General features: G+C 40.2%; 1 protein-coding gene across 4 annotated transcripts in view; it reads right to left on the reverse strand.

Annotated features, from left to right (window-relative positions):
* LOC136862877 (uncharacterized) overlaps positions 1-18,341 on the reverse strand; it is a 267,146-nt gene that overhangs the window by 135,276 nt on the left and 113,529 nt on the right. Inside the window, exon 2 of one of the 4 annotated variants that reach the window (XM_067139151.2) lies at positions 16,547-16,689. The exons of the other annotated variants lie outside the window; for them this stretch is intronic. The gene's annotated coding sequence lies outside the window, so the exon portion shown is untranslated. The remainder of the gene's footprint in view (positions 1-16,546; positions 16,690-18,341) is intronic. 4 annotated transcript variants of the gene reach the window in all.

Genomic DNA, 18,341 nt, shown 5'->3' on the forward strand with positions numbered 1-18,341 from the left:
TCGCCAAGGCACCCAAGACGACACCCCGCTCGATCTCCTGAAGGATTTGATCCATATTAAAAATGCTTATAGGAAAAGTTGGTAAAGATTTAGGGACCCAACTGACCGGGTGGAATACCTGGACCTAGGCCGGGAAGTACGAAATCGAATGCTGGAAAGAAAGATTGAAAAATGGGAGGAAACTTGCCATAATCTATTAGAAAACAAATCAGATCCCGAATTTTGGCGGTTTCTCTCAGAAAGCGTGTCAGATCGCGAATTTCGGCGGATTATATATATATATATAAATAAGCATTCAATTCTAAATTTCACTAAAATACCGTAGTGAAGCACGGGTATCTTGCTAGTTTGTATATAAAATTTGGAGGATGAATTCACCTATTATAGCATGAAACATACAACGTTGATGGTAACACGTTATTGGCGCGTAAATATTCATTACCGTGCGAAAAATGAGGGAAATATTCCTGTGTGAATTTTGCAAGCATTTAGACAGACATAACGGGCCAGCCTTGAATGCCGAGCGCTTTACACCCCTGTCCTATATTCTGAAGGCCATAAATCTCTCTCTAAGAAACAGCTTGTCTTTGTCAGCTGGGAGAATACCTTCACTCGCCCCAAGATATAAATACACAATTCTCATTTCAATTCTCTCGTACTTCCCAGCATTTTATCATTTATGGATACCTTCAATATCGTTTTATCTTACTGCTTCAACCATATTCTGTATTAGTTCACTTCATTATTATTATTATTATTATTATTATTATTATTATTATTATTATTATTATTATTATTATTATTATTATTATTATTATTATTATTATTATTATTATTATTATTAATATTATCATATTATCAATCTGTCATCTTAAAAATTTTCATATATACCATTTCACCCCTTCATTTCACACATGCATACCTCAAATCCACGTCATTTACACATTCAGAAATTCTTAAATCGACAGGTAGTTACTTAACATAACGATCACTCGTGCAACTATCTAGATCATTGTTCGCACCTCGAAATCATCTCTCCTCCTTCTAGTTGTTATCATCCTTAAGATTAAAAGGGAGGTGGCTGTATACATGCATTTTTTATGTTCCTCAAACTGTAAAAATGTGTTACCGGTCCCTACATGCTTCTGTCAATAAACTACATTAATAGTATCTGCCTCTAAATTGATTAATGGCGTATGATATCACATTTGGACACCACCTGTAAACATGTGTTCATACCTCAGAACTTGTGTTGTAGAACCCATGTTTCATATTGCAACTAACAAATAATCATTGACACTTATTATAACACTGCACACTGAACGATTTTAAAAAAACACACGTAATGAAAGGCACATCTCGTACAATGAATATAATTATTCACTAATCCTACTTTCTAGTTTCATGGTGGTTGAGGCGTTTAATAAAGCTATCTTAAGCACACTTCCAAGACACGTGAAATTCATATCACAGCATTAGCAGATTAATTCCTATCTGAAATATTTTTATGAATTAATATACTGTCGCATAACGCCAGTTTCTCCAGGATATTTTTAAATACTACCTTAAAAACAACATTGTTTCCTGCATGACAAACGAACAATACAAGCACACAATAAGGACATGAACAATAGCAATAACCTGAAAAAGAAATACAAAGAACACCACATTCTGTATACAAGACTGCATGTGGAAGTTACAATCCTTCCAGGGTCACTGACAATGATCAAAGCTGTCACATGAAGTCGAACCCATAATCTTCAGACATACGAGGTGAATTTCCCTGAAATTCCCTGCATCGTTTTTTATGTAATAAAGAAAGAAAATGGGAGCAATTTTTTCATCTTGTGAAATATTGATTCTACAACGACGATATTAATCTCTGATCCTGGATGTGAATGTTATATCGTGGCGAGACAAAATGAACACCTCGCCCAATGTTACAAGCGCTGGCCAGGCAAGGAATCCCTTCGAGCCTACCCCTCTCTCAGACAAAGGCGGCCATAAATACGTCAAGTAGCTCTCAACTGCGGCTACTCTTACTTTCATCTCCCGCACTCTATGCAGAAATTTTATATTCTTCTTCTTATTATCATCACAGAAAGAGTATACCTCTTCCTTGATAATCGGGCTATTATCAACCTCGATATCTATATTCACGGTGCGGCATATTACTTCGCACTAACATATCTCCTTATCCACAGTGCGGCATATTACTTCGCATTAACATAATCTTTGGAGATTCACATTTCTATATTCGATCCAGCCTTACGCACATTGACATGTAAGATGAGCTCTCACGCTCAAACCGGTATCTCAAACACATAGATATTTATATAGAAGACTCTAGCCATCGGGTATTTAAATTAATCGTAACACCCGCGTAATAGATCAATCACTGTTCACACCCCGTTGTCGTCTCTTCACATCATCTGGTCGCCGGTCTTCAAACTACAAATTGGGAGGTCACCTATATTACATGTGAAGCATTAAATAAATAACTTTCCTTTTTGAACTGTGAACTGGTGATAACTGAAAATAATCTAAGGAATACTAATCCCCTTCATTACAATTCTTCACATTTAGTCAACTCCAGGATTTTTTAAATACTTCATGCATTAATTTCCCCGGGTTCACAATAAACAATGTTATCCAACCATTGAACACAAATTCCCTGTAAAATATGATACGATTGAGAAAAACGTCAATCCCTTCGAAACAGCTTACGACAGTTACCTATCCTCTAATTTATTAACATGCATAAAGTTATCTATTTACATTTAGGCGAGTGCGATATGAAAATCAGGTTTAGAATTTTGGAAATGTACTTATCACTTCAGCTCTGTGGTCAGTTGCCATCGGACAGGTACATCCATGGTGCTTAGGCTGTTATCACAGCGGATTCACTGAGAAAGAGTCCTGGGTTCATCTGCGTCTGAGTCCCGTTCATGCTGCCTAGAATTTCAACTCCCGTCGGATGATCTAGAAGTTCTCTTGTACACTGGGAGTGGACACAAGGAAAATGGCTCGTAGACTCCTCCTGGATTTGACGACCTCGCTCCTCCATATATGCAAATGAGGAAATTATTCAGTTACTGCTATGTTAACTTTATGCAACATATTATAACTTGATGCGGCTAGGATCACTCATAGGCTCGAGTGTACTAGCCTAGTAACGATATTAGTCCTGTAGCTCGTTACCCATTTCCTCTTATTTGCCTGTCACAATTAATAATAATCAGCTAGGTACTGGAACATCACACGTTCACCCAAACACTGTCTCTGAATACACAACGCTTCTGATGAGTCTAACACTTTGCGTATTATTGATACTGCATTGGTCTGATTCACGGCAGTTACTATTCGTATGGCACATTACTCACTGGGTTTATGGTATTTAGCAGACGCTGCCCGTTCTATCAGTAGCACGCACATAACCCGCTATTTATGCTGGCCACTTTTCACTTCACTTTCTTTGTCTGACCCATGTACTAATTAAACAACATACATATCAATTCGTGCATAAGAAAACGTCTCCAAATTACGACATGGTTCAATATGAATGAATAGCAATAGCTTCACTAGATTATATGTTGTTTCACTCGTGACAGTAAAGTTTCACAATAAATGAATAAATTCGTAACTTCGTCTACTCGGGCAAGTAATTGCACATGTCAGTAATTGATATCGTGTTTAGAGATCACTGGGTAACAAAGTACATGCGAACCGCACAAGATGATGAATACACCGCATACGTAATTCACTGCATACCCGCACCAGATGTAGAACATATTGAGTAAATGCCTTCAAATAGCTCATTTTTACAAAGAGGAGATGGCCTGATACTAGTGGAGGTGGAAAGCCACGCCTCCTTTCAAAACATCGGTCCGTTAATATCTTCTTCTCAACGTCGATTGAGGTATCAAATGGAAGCTCAAATACTCTTCTTTTCACTGATCAAATTTCATCCCGATCACATCGTAGGGTCGCTCGCAACCTCTAAAGCGTGACTTGATAATTTTCAGCTTTTAGACGCCATGCCGTGGGGATTCCTGTATTTCTCGCTCACGGCTAAGACCCAAACATCTGTTTGCAATTAACTGCACCCGCATAAAGTTCGTCATTAGTGATACGTTAATTATATAAGACATATCTTGATACTATAAATCAGTATAAAATGTCCTGATTCGTATCACTCCTCACTCATAAATATCTATCACGTATCTCTGAATTTTCCTTGTTATCATTATTATTATTATTATTATTATTATTATTATTATTATTATTATTATTAAAAACAACGGAATACTGTAGGTTGGCATAATTGGATTTGTAGGGAAAATCACATAGGGTTACTATTTCATGCGTTGACACGCAGTGATAAGTCCCTCCTCTTGACCTGAATCTACTCTCTCTCGCGTAGCGTAGGTCCTCTCGTCTCACTCAGCAGAGTGAGAGCGCTTTTTCAATTACCTGCATGTACGAGCTCCTCTTTTTCTCCTTGCGCGCAACTAGACCCCAGTTCTTCCAGCCAGCAGAGGGCCACTCGTGTCTCGGTCTGTACAAAACATGCTGATAATGGCACTACTTATCATAGAATGTCGCGGAAAACGGCATATTGTATTAGCAGGATATTATGACGTGCTCACTATGGTATAGTGAACGGTTCAATATATTGGAAATTAATTGAGGGATGTTCCACCATTGAACACAATGTATAATACACGACATTTCGCTCAATAAATGTCATGTTTTATACATTGTGTTGAATGGTGGAACATTCTTTCGTAGAATTTGTTACTGTTTTTCTCATTTCTTCAATCACGTCCTTAAGGAGATCCGGTTTCAGAATGTCCAGTCTGGACCGTATCTCACTTTGGAAAAACCGCTGGTAGACGGGCACTTCTTCTTTCTTGTCCAATATGAGCTTGTTGGGGTGAACACTTTTCAAATTAGATGCTCCTCCTCCTGTTGCAAATGAACGCTCACACACTTTACATTTGGCCCACTTTTTGTCTGTGCCTCGTTCGAAGAACGACCAAACTACGAACTCAAGTAGAGGCATTTAGTTGAAAAATGCGGAAACCGGACAGGATTTTCTTGCGTACTAACCACTCCTTCCCTCCTACGGTCCTCCGGTTACTCCCGTGTCACTCGCTAATCCGAGTACTTCGCTGCCACTCGGATATCTCCGGTTATCTCCGGATGGGCGTTGTAATCGCTACTACCAATTCAGTCACTCGGAGCAGGCGCTTCACTAATCGCTACCAGCAGTAGTTGGTACTTGTAGTCATCAAGGCCTTGTTTCACTTTTGCATGTTCTGTCCTCAGCCTTAAGGCTGGTTGGATCCACAACAGCTCCTCCATCAGCTGTCATAGATGGCCTAGGCATCACTGAAGAGGCGTACTAGGGAAATGAGGAGTTTCACTCTTAAAAAGTGGAATATAACTGTTACGGTGCTCAAAAAGCATGAAACCTGTTAACTTACGTCAAATATTTACTGTTATCCAGAGTGATCGATCAATTCGTATTGTAATTTCATTGTTAGATTTGAAGTGTTAAAAATAATAGAGAAAAGGAGTAAATAATATTCACATAATCTAGATATAACACATTAATTTCTATTTGTTTGGTCGGCGGCTGCAGAGAAGGCTTGGGCCTACAAGTGGCCACGGCTTGTCCGTGGTTCGAGAGCTCTGCACTCTGACCGTCCCACCGCGCAGAGGAGGGGTGGACACGGCTCTACCATGGCTCTACGCCTCTGCATTCGGGAGACAGCGAGGGGCTGGTCCCCACCATCGGCTGCCTTGAGAACCGTTTTTCGTGGTTTTCCATTCTCTTGCTCTAAGGCGAATGCCGGGACGGTTCATATCATAGGCCACGGCCGCCAATCCCCTCGTCTTCACCGAGCATCTCCTTCAAGATAACAAATCCCCTGGCCTGAGAGACGGCGTTACCGTCTAAGAAGTCCGCCTGCCCCTTGAGAGGAGGAATGAAAACATTTTCGTAGTTGTAGTAATAGCAGTCTATTTGCCTTGTGGTGGTTTTTTTCTGCCGCTTCTTCCCCACCCCCCTATGTCTCGTAATAATAATAATAATAATAATAATAATAATAATAATAATAATAATAATAATAATAATAATAATAATAATAATAATAATAATAATAATAGTAAACGTGCCGGGCTATATACCTCAGATTGTAGAACACTGCCTTATGAGTTCAAGTTAACGGGATCGATCCCATCTTAAGCCAGTGGTATTTAAAGGTGCTCAATGTCGTATCGTTACATTGATAGGGATATAAGAGGACTCCTTTGGGACAAAATTCTGGCATCTCGATGTGTCTGAAAAACCTTAAAGTAGTTAAGACGTAGATCCATTATTATTATTATTATTATTATTATTATTATTATTATTATTATTATTATTATTATTATTATTATTATTATTATTATTATTATCTCTCAGGATGGTAATATAGCAAGTGAGATTGAATTAAGGTGCAATAAAACTAATGCAGTGAGCTCGCAGTTGCGATCAACAGTATTCTGCAAGAAGGAAGTCAGCTCCCGAGCAAAGTTATCTTTACATCGGTCTGTTTTCAGAGCAACATTGCTTTACGGGAACGAAATCTGGGTGGACTCAGGATATCTTATTCATAAGTCAGAAGTAACAGACATGAAAGTAGCGAGAATGATTGCTGGTACGAACAGGTGGGAACAATGACAGGAGGGTACTCGGAATAAGGAGATACAGGCTAGGTTAGGAATGAACTCGGTGGATGAAGCTGTACGCATAAACCGGCTTCGGTGGTGCGGTCATGCGAGGCGAATAGAGGAGGATAGATTACCTAGGAGAATAATGGACTCTGTTATGGACTGTAAGAGATGTAGAGGGAGACCAAGACGACGATTGTTAGACTCAGTTTCTAACGATTTAAAAATAAGAGGTATAGAACTAAATGAGGCCACAGCACTAGTTGCAAATAGAGGATGTAGCGACGTTTACTAAATTCACAGAGGCTTGCAGACTGAACGCTGAAAGGCATAACGGTCTATAATGATGATGTATGCATGATTTATGTATGTGTGTTATTATTATTATTATTATTATTATTATTATTATTATTATTATTATTATTATTATTATTATTATTATTATTATTATTATTATTATGCGATCCTAACCTGGGTTGATGATATGTAATGGTGTATAAACTACGATGACGCCATGTCGTTGGCTTCCAGAACATTTACAGAAATCTTGTTAAGCAAAATTCCATGTCCGTGCCTGGTGAGATAATAGCGTTTACAGTTCACTGTCTGATGGTATGGGCTAGAACAAGTTTGTCACTTTAGTCGATTTATCCCAATGTGATTCTTTGATTTTATCAGTATGAAAGCAATTAAGGTATGAGCGATGCTGGTAACGCTATTACTCATGCAGCTAGTCTCTGTGATGAATGGTGTGAAAGTATGTCTTGTAGGGTTGGTTGGTGATGCATTTCAGTGGTCTTGGAAGACTAATATTTCTTTTACGTAGTGGTTTAACGTCGCACTAACACGTAGAAAGTTTTGAGTGACGCAAGAATGGAAAAGGGCTAAAGATATGGAGGGAGTAGTCACGGCCTTAGTTAAGGTACATCATTTGCTGGTGCGAAAATGGGAAACAACTAAAAACCATTTTCAGGGGTTCCGACGACGTGATTCGAACTCACTATCTCCTGAATGAAAGCTCAAAACTTTCTTTCTTTCTTTCTTAATCTGCTTACCCTTCAGGGTTAGTTTTTCCCTCGAACTCAGCGAGGGATCCCACCTCTACCGCATCAAGGGAAGTGTCCTGGAGAGTGAGACATTGGGTCGGGGGATACAACTTGGGAGAATGACCAGTACCTCGCCCTCGCCTCACCTTATATGCTGAACAGGGGCCTTGTGGGGGGGGGGGGGGGAGATTGGAAGGGAGAGACAAGGAAGGAAGCGTCCGTGGCCTTAAGTTAGGTACCATCCCGGCATTTGCCTGGAGGAGAAGTGGGAAACCACGGGAAACCACTTCCAGGATGGCTGAGGTTGGAATCGAACCTACCTCTACTCATTTGACCTCCCGGGGCTGAGTGGACCCCGTTCCAGCCCTCGTACCACTTTTCAAATTTCGTGGCGGGAAACGAACCCGGGCCTGCGGGGGTGGCAGCTAATCACACTAACCACTACACTACAGAGGCGGATTGAAAGCTCATAACTACGCAGCCCAAATCGCGTGTCCACCTCGGTTGGTAGACTAATATGGAAAACCGCATGTGGCTCTGTTGCGGATTCAACCATCTTTCGGGCAAAGGACTCAATATATGCATGTTGTATATCTTTTCGAATACTGTCGGTTTAAGGGACGTAAAGGTGCTGGAATTTCACCCCAAAATCATGTATTTTATCCACTGACACAAGTACTCAAATGCCACACGATTTCCACTAGGATTCCAACAACCTTCAGGGTAGAAGACGAGGACTAATCAGCTATGCGGCAGGCGTAATGCTAAGTGGATGAAGATCGAAATGCAACCTAAATGCTCTTGTCTGAGGTTGACAAACTCGGTCAAACACCCAGTGCTAGTGCTGGGAACGTAGGGAACGGAGCGGAGCCGGAGCTTCCCGCTTTCAGTCAGAGGCATCGAGTAGAACCGCAAGTGAAGTCTTGGCTGGAAAACAATCGCTTCCTCCGAAACCTCCGTTTAACTCACAGCTTTCCTCTACATGTAGTAGAGTTACTGCATTGTCATTTGGACATTACGTACAAGTTGTACAACGTTTTAGAATGCAATTATGATAAATGGGTGTAGACAGTAGGGCTTATCAGTAAATTATAACACATGAGGTTACAACTCGCAATCGTGTAACAACATATATTTGATGTTCCGAGCACTGACTTTGAGAAGGAACTATTTTCTTCAATTCAGAGGCAGATGCTATTAACATAATTTAATAACAGAAGGCATAGAGGTAACACATTTTTAGAGTTTGAGGAACATAAAAAATATATTAATAATCAAACTCTATTCTGCATGTGCACCAAGTGTAATAGGCCTACGTATGAAATGAACATGTGAATAATAATAATAATAATAATAATAATAATAATAATAATAATAATAATAATAATAATAATAATAATAATAATAATAATAATAATAATAATAGGCCTAATAGTAACAATTTCCCTACTAGGTGAGTTGGCTGTGCGGTTAGGGGCTTGCAGCTGTGAGCTTCCATCCGGGAGATAGTGGGTTCGAACCCCACTGCCAGCAGGCTTGAAGATGGTTTTCCGTGGTTTTCCATTTTCACATAAGGCAAATTCTGGGGCTTTAGCATAATTAAGGCCACGGCTGATTCCTTTCCACTCTCAGGCCTTTCCTAACCCATCGTCACCATAAGATCTATCTTTGTCGGCGCGACGTATAGTAAAATTGAAAAAAATATCCGTCAGAGTTTTAACCAAATATTATACATAATTTACAGGGTGTTAAAATGAAGGTATCCGATATGTTAGGTGGTGACAGTATGCATCCAAACAGGAAAACAAGTCTAATAAACACCGAGCTCGATAGCTGCAGTCGCTTAAGTGCGGCCAGTATCCAGTAATCGGGAGATAGTGAGTTCGAACCCCACTGTCGGCAGTCCTGACGATGGTTTTCCGTGGTTTCCCATTTTCACACCAGGCAAATGCTGGGGCTGTATCTTAATTAAGGCCACGGCCGCTTCCTTCCCATTCTAGGCCTTTCCTATCCCACCGTCGACATAAGATATATCTGTGTCGGTGCGACGTAAAGCAAATAGCAAAAAAGAAATGTCTAATAAACATGGGTTCTACAACACAATTTCTGAGATCTGAACACGTGAAGAGGTGCCTAATGTGATGCCATTCGTGGTAATGCATTTTTCAGCCCTGCAATAGCACCAGACAGCCAGATAATCACAGTGGACACCCCTGACATGGAATGGAAGCAACAATCCGGTTTCTCACCAATGCGGACGCTGTTCGAATCACAGCCAAGGTATGGGGGTTTTGTTATGTATTTTTAGTTTAATAATATAAACAAGTAATAAGGAATATTATATTGGATTATAAACTATTACCTAGGTCCAAGATTTTACAAAACGAACATCTCATGTGTAACATATCGAATGGTGCTACAATAAAATCGATAGTAAAATCCAAAGAGATATGACATCCCTTGTCTTCCGGGGTTAAGAGTGAGAGAGAGAAAGAAGTGCCTTACGAATTCAATCTCTCCACTGCCTTCCTAGTCCTAGTAGAGCGCTGTAGGAATTGTTCTCCTTCAGGTGTCGCGGTTGGCTGCGAATCTGCGTTGCTAGGTACGGTGCCGGACCTACGCGGTGCAGGCTGCAGGGCAGAGTCCGGATGGGCTAAAGAGGGCTTCGCGATCTGGTTGTCGGTGTCACTGGTAGAGTTATTGTTTTCATTATGGTTGAACTTTTTTCTGGATTATGTAAATGTAAGAGCACGAAGACTGTAGCGGGTGTTTCTTGAACTGAAGGTCCACATGACTTCATCTGGTGGATATAATCCTTCGCCATAATGAGCCACTGACACATATCCTGTAGTTCAGCGCTCCATCCGTACTTTGGACTGTACCTATGGCCCATATTTTATCGGGAGACCTGTAGGCACGAACGGCTACCCTTTCACCCTAGGGGAAATATCTTTCGTAGAATTTGCTATCGTCTTTCTCAATTTTTCAATCACGTCCTTAAGGGGATCCGGTTTCTGGATGTCCAGGCTGGACCGTATCTCACGTTGCAAAAACCGCTGGTAGACGGGCACTTCTTCTTTCTTGTCCAAAATGAGCTTGTTGGGGTGAACACTTTTCAAATTAGATGTTCCTCCTCCTGTAGCAAATGAACGCTCACACACTTTACATTTGGCCCATTTCTTGCCTGTGTCTCGTTCGAGGAACAACCAAACTACGGATTGAAGTCGCGGCATTTAGTAGAAAAATGCGGAAACCGGACAGGGCTTCCTTGCGTACTAACCGCTCCTTCTCTCCTACGGTCCTTCGGTTACTTCGGTGTCACTCGCTACTCCGAGTACTTCGCTGCCACTCAGATATCTGGAGTTATCTCCGGAGGGACGATGTTATCGCTACTACCGATTCAATCACTCGGAGCAGGCGCTGTGCTCCCAGCACTACTCGGTGCATATAGGCCCTATATATCATCATGTGCGTTGAAATAAATCTGCGGTCAATATTGAGATGTTGGATCCTACATCGGTGGGCCAGATATTAGGTATCCAGCTCATGACACCAGTTGCGAGTTCGGTTTCGAACGGAGAAGTCGATTTGTGGTGCGTGCAGAAATCCTGACATGCCATATCAGGATTGCCTTTTTAAGGTCATAATGCGACATACTTTCTATTGACCTGATATATTCAACTCAGCCTAGGAACAATTCAGAAGGAAAGCGCAAGAGATCCCACACATTCGTATCAGACATGGATGCTAATCAAACGTAGCACATTCAAAATACATGCCATGATAGGCATGCAAAACTTTTTTATATAATTTGCTTTACGTCGCACCGGTACAGATAGGTTTTGGCGACAATGGAATGGGAAGGAAGTGCCCTTGGCCTTAATTATGGTACAGCCCCAGCATGTGCCTGGTGTGAAAATCGGAAACCACGGAAAACCATCTTCAGGGCTGCCAACATTATAGTTCGAACCCACTATCTCCCGGATGCAAGCTCACAGCTGCGCGACCCTAACCGCAAGGCCATTTCGCTCGGTACATGCAAGATAATTATGAACGCCAGAGTGCAATGGGTTTATCAGATTATAACTTGTTAAAGTGTAGACAAGAAAGATAACCAGTGCAAATACACGAAGCATCATGTACATTTGTGTAGTTCTACAACAGTAAACTTATGCGTAATACAAAATGCCTTACAGCTTACAGCTATGTGTACCTAGGTATATTAAAGACAAAGACAAAGACAAAGACACCTCCGTACAGGCCATGAAGGCCCTTGTAGAAGTGGAAGGTAAAGGCTTCCACCATTGTTAACCGCAGCACGTGATGGGGTAGAGTGGTTAGCTCTACGTCCAGCCGCCTTTGCCCCCAGGAATTTTTTGTGTGTGAACCTCAGGGCCATATGCACCTCCGGAAGTGGAAATATCGTTTCTTAAATTTTACGACTTCTTCTTTTTTTTTTTGCTAGTTGCTTTACGTCGCACCGACACAAATAGGTCTTATGGCGACGATGGGATAGGAAATGGCTAGGAGTGGGAAGGAAGCGGCCGTGGCCTTAATTAAGGTACAGCCCCAGCATTTACCTCGTGTGAAAATGGGAAACCACGGAAAACCATTTTCAGGGCTGCCGACAGTGGGGTTCGAACCTACTATCTCCCGAATACTGGATACTGGCCACACTTAAGCGACTGCACCTATCGAGCTCGGTTTTACGACTTCCTGACGGGGATTCGAACCCACGTCCTTCCGGGCGAACCGAGCACGCCTTTACCGCCTCGGCCAGGTAGCCCCTACCTAGGTACATTGCATGAATGAAATCAATTCACATATGAAACATTCATCATTAGTGTTTGCGTCGAAACAGAACTGAATGTTCTCAGTGTTCCCGGTGGTGATCTCCATATCCAGCTTTATGAAATGCATAGACAATTAATGTTTTGAATATGGACGCCGATACTTAGAAATGTGCCAGCTCTTGAACTTTCAAAAATGTTGTCCGTTTCCGTATACAGTATTATACAGCAGAGCAATCGCTGATGCAGAGTCTGTGATATGTTTCATGAAATTCTTGTAAGGATGGAAGAAGTGCACGTCGAATGGTTGTATGAGACCAGTGGACTTTCCAAGGATCTGTTCCATTTTCAAATGCACTTCAGCATGAGTACACTGTCATATTTGCATGTTGCCGGGATGAGTGGCTCAGGCGGTTGAGGCGCTGGCCTTCGGAACCTAACTTGTCAGGTTCAATCCTGGCTCAGTCCAGTGGTATTTGAAGGTGCTCAAATACGTCAGCCTCGAGTCGATAGATTTACTGGAATGTAAAAAGAACTTCTGCGGGACTAAATTCCGGCAACTCGGCGTCCCCGAAAACTGTCAAAAGTAGTTAGTGGGATGTAAACACAATAGCATTATTATTATTATTATTATTATTATTATTATTATTATTATTATTATTATTATTATTATTATTATATTTGTATGCACTTCATGAATCAGCGAATAGGAGAATGTCTTTACCTGCGGCACCGGGGAAGAATGCTTTCTTCAGGGAGTTCTCAGACAGTCGTATTTGCACTCGTAAGCGCAAAAGGTATGGCATTAGAATTATTTTCACGTAGAAATTAAGAACATTTCCCATCTGCCTCTGGAACCAAGACATACATTGTTAACGGTAGAGTGCCACCCATGGAAATAGCAGGCAATACCATGTTCAAGAGTGTTGTGTTTTCACTCGAATCACTAACGACAAAGATCTGTTTGCTAACAGACGATCTTAACGTCCTGCCGCTATAATGACCTCCTAAGCTCAAAAGGCGTAGGCCTATCTTCTTTTTACAAGTTACTTTACGTCGCACCGACACAGATAAGTCTCAGGCGAAGAAGGGATTGGAAAGGGCGAGGAGTGGGTGTGAAAATGGGAAAACCGAGCTCGATAGCTGCAGTCGCTTAAGTGCGGCCAGTATCCAGTAATCGGGAGATAGTGGGTTCGAGCCCCACTGTCGGCAGCCCTGAAGATGCTTTTCCGTGGTTTCCCATTTTCACATCAGGCAAATGACGGGGATGTACCTTAATTAAGGCCACGGCCGCTTCCTTCCACTTCCTAGGCCTTTCCTATCCCATCGTCGCCATAAGACATACCTGTGTCGGTGCGACGTAAAGCAAATAGCAAGAAAGAAGAAGAAGAAAATGGGAAACCACGGAAAACCATCTTCAGGGTTACCGACAGTGGGGTTCGAACACATTATCTCCCAAATGCAAGTTCACGTTGAAGGCGTGTTTGAAAGGACTGTAACTTTTGACTAGGAGCATTTTAGTAAAAGTACATTCCGCACCTATTAAAGAGTGTGGGATTGAATGTTTCAAGATTTAACTAATTAATTCTTTAATCATTATAACAGATTTTCAAGTAAATTATTTATAATTTGATAGTTAACTGGGATACGCCCTTTTGGCTAGGAAAAGTCATAAAGCACCAGTTGGTGAAAAGGTCTTATCTCAACAAAATGATACAAGTGAACCATTTTACGTTAACATAAATGGAACTTTGAAGGTAGACTTCATGTTATTAGGCATGTATCCATTATTAATTTAAATTTGTAAAAAAGTTAAAAGCATTGTTAAATATTGGCTTTTATTAGAAAACAAAGATAAGGTAAATAGTAACAATATGAGTATTTGTGTTACAAGAAGGTACTTCAATTATTTACATCATCATTTCTAAAGAACGTAAGAAAAGGCTACACCGATTACATAAACCACGAAGTTTATTTATTGTCTTCCCAACACTTAGGGAGTTGCCCCCAAAACTGTAACCGATTCTTTTCAATGAGACCTCCTGGGTTCTTCAGAATATTCTTGTTTTTATCGGAAGAAATTTCATTATACTTTTCTTGGCTTCTCGGGTCTGGTAGAATGTTGCTTTTCGTCAGTTTGGCGCTTGAAAAAAAAAAATAGTTCAATGAACTGAAATGCACTGACGTCGTTTTCGTATTTTAGGATTTTCAAACCACTTGTAAATACAACTTCTACCATACTTTGTAGATGCGGCCAGGGTTGTGTGTAGCTCAACTTATAAGATGATGTATGATCACGTTTTGAATCCATGGGTAACACCTCCGTTCTTGGGGATGCATTTTTAGCAGCAGTGATAACATTTTGAAAATCATAGAGTTTCTTAGCATGGATCTCTCAACTCTATGATGGAACGAGTCAGCAGCCATAAATGTATGGTCCGGTTCAAAATATTTTAGAACTATTTCTGAAACGATAATCTCTTCTGCAGTAATCACGTACATAAAAAAGAAAATAGTGACCAATTCTTGTTTTGCGCTGAACAGTTGTCAACCGAAAGGCTAACGTACTTTGTGTCTTTGTACTTTGACAACAAAAACTGATATAAAGTGTTTATGAACTCTAACTCTTCTTTACTTCTGCCAGAAAATCCCTTATGCCATAAAACAATAAGACTGAGAGAATTCTCCTGTTTTTTTTCCTACAGGAACAAAACTCTAATTGTAGATAACAATGCGATGAAAAAATATTGCAGATTTGAACATATCAAGACGTAGTAACGTAATTCCTTTCTCTATATCTGCACAATATATTACAACATCTCTGTTTACTTCCTTATCTTGTCTTCGAAATACCTAATACGAAGCTTATCTGCGTTCCCTCTCCGTGATTTTTTCCACTTCTCACACACTTCACACGATTCGACATCAATATTTTACCATGTATAGCTGTTGCTATGCATATTGAATTCTGCACAAGATTCACATTCTTTGTGGCCCAAATTCAAGATCAAAATATTCATATCTCATAGGAACACAAGTTGCCATATTATGAATGAAAGTCATTGTGCATCAGGGTAAAAGATAAATCACTTGAGAGGTACAAACGATTAGGAGCATGCTCCCTACGGTAGTGTGATATCGTTGGTTGAAATGAATTTATGTGTTTACGGATAGGGTCATCATCTATTTTAATGTGTGGGTATTTTCAACCATTGTTTATCCTTTTTATTTTTGTAACTACTGAGTTTTCCGAATTGTTTACAGCAGTTCTTAAGATCGTGCCATTCGTTTTGTCATAAATCAATGTTGTGAGAAAAAAGGTTTTGCAAACGATTTGAGTTGTACCATTATCATCTTTTAATTAATACCGAAACGTTCGACCCTTCTAAAATTTTCGACGTTTTGCACTGTTCCTAGTTTGATGGAGGTTTTAGATACATGTCGCATTATAAAAGATTTTCTTGCCGTTATCTCCAAAAAATTTCAGAATTCTGCATTAATGAAATTTCTTCTATCTTCTGATATTTTTGTTGTACACTCTTGTGGGTATGAGTCATCATACCTGGCTTTGACGTTATGCTTTTGCGCGGATGAATCAAATTGTTTTTCTTTGTTCAAGGACATGTTGTATTTTTTCTTTTCCTAATGGTACTTTTTTGGTATTTTCAATACCTTCCTGATGAACATTAGTATCAAGATGTGTTTCATTCACTTTTGGTTCTCCAATATCGTCTTCTCTTCCATTGTTAGATTCAGTCAAGTAAGTGGCTGTACCTCAAACAAGTCATTGTCTACATTGGATGGTTGGCTGTAATTTTCATGTTAATATGTCAAATGTAAGCCAACATCATTTTCATTGAAATTAGTTTGTGTACGAATAAACGACTGTCCAGCTACATTGCAGAGATGGCTTCCTTGTAGACCGTCTAAATTATTACATTTAATCCTACCTTCACTTTCTTATACATCTGATATATTATCGCTGCTTACATCTGGGATGTAGTCAGCGTCATCATAATCAACATTGCTACTCTTCAGCAATAGACTTTACTTGGGTTGCTGGAAAAAATCCTTCGTGATTTTATTTGAAGCAGCATTGTCTTTCGATAACCACGAGACCCTTCCATGGTATTCTGAAAAAGGAACAAATATTCAATAGAAACAACGAAAATGGCACATTAAAACATAGTTACTTCGTTGTCAGATAATAAGCACAGAAACTTATCCAGAATGAAGAAAAACAGTATCGTAACCGACATTATTTTTAACGCTAAATTAAATGTAACACAATATTAGCAATATCTAAATTCAAGGACAAGATAATACTTTCCTTCCTTTTATAATTTATTATAATGTTCATTCATAAGGACTCTTATAGGACCGGTTACGTTTAAGCACAAGTAAGTACGAAATGTCCAGATTGATTAACTCTATCTCACAGTAGTAAATGCTAATGTTTACAAAATAAACTTCTATTTACCTTTCATATGTTTCTTCAGGTGGTTAAATAGTTGAAAACATAACAAGATCAAATCAAATCAAATGCAACATTTCATAAACGACAACCTTTTACAATATAAACAAAATCTCAACTGTTGGCGGGGAACAGTTCGGTTTCCTTAGAATAATATTCATATTATGTCTTAGTTACGGCCTGTTTTCTCAGCTAGAAGACAGTCTCTTTCTTGATCGGTGGTAAGCTAAAAAGGCACGACTCTGAGTTCTGACATTGGCTAAGGAAACTGAGATACTGCCAATTTCCTTAGGATTTTAACATTTTTTGATATACGTCTAATCAATAATTTTTAATTTCGTGCGGCTATTTCTAGCCGAGTGCAGCCCTTGTAAGGCAGACCCTCCGATGAGGGTGGGCGGCATCTGCCATGTGTAGGTAACTGCGTGTTATTGTGGTGGAGGATAGTGTTTGGTGTGGTGTGTGAGTTGCAGGAATGTTGAGGACAGCACAAACACCCAGACCCCGGACCATTGGAATTAACCAATCAGGGTTCAAATCCCCGGCCCGGCCGGGAATCGAACCTGGGACCCTCTGTACCGAAGGCCAGTACGCTGGCCATTCAGCCAACGAGTCGGACATACGTCTAATTTCTTTAGCGATTTTCTAGCATTTCTAAATAATATAAGGTCTTCTTTCTTAGGAATAAGGTCGGGTAGCTCTTCAACAGTACTAAGCAGGAGAAACGTAAACATTTGAAACATGAGATACGCATTTTAGGCTTAGGTGGGTAGTATAGGTCTCTTTATCGAGACGACATGGATCACTCCTCGACACCTATAAGGGCGGAATGTTGTCGCTGATGATCATATCCCTGATTCTGCCAACAAATTAATGTGATCATTGTAGTAAATCTGTCTTTTGGGTAACGTCATTTCATCCCATACGATGCGTACTCACACGAGACTGAGTTCCGTTTCGTTTCTCCGTTTAAATAATAATTGCACCCTTCGACAGGATGCACCTAAATTGTTGGCAGGTGCAACTCCACCGTTATGCTTGAGCTGTATCTGTCTAATAGTTTTATCATTAATTATGCAACCATTCTGCAGAAGTCTTCGAAGGTTCGTTGTTCACGGTTGCCATGTGCTTCTGATAGGTGTTGCCATTGTGTTCTGTACGCTTTTTGCGGTTTTTTCTCATATCGATACAGGACTCTAATGTCGGAAAGTTTCCTAATTGATTTTTCACGGTTTCCCATTACCGCAGTTCTCCCGATTTTGTACATTTTCAATACTCGTGTACCCTGTGAAGATAATCCTCATCATACCT

The sequence above is a fragment of the Anabrus simplex genome, chromosome 2 (genome assembly GCF_040414725.1).
Source record: "Anabrus simplex isolate iqAnaSimp1 chromosome 2, ASM4041472v1, whole genome shotgun sequence".
NCBI classification, from domain to species: Eukaryota; Metazoa; Arthropoda; class Insecta; order Orthoptera; family Tettigoniidae; genus Anabrus; species Anabrus simplex.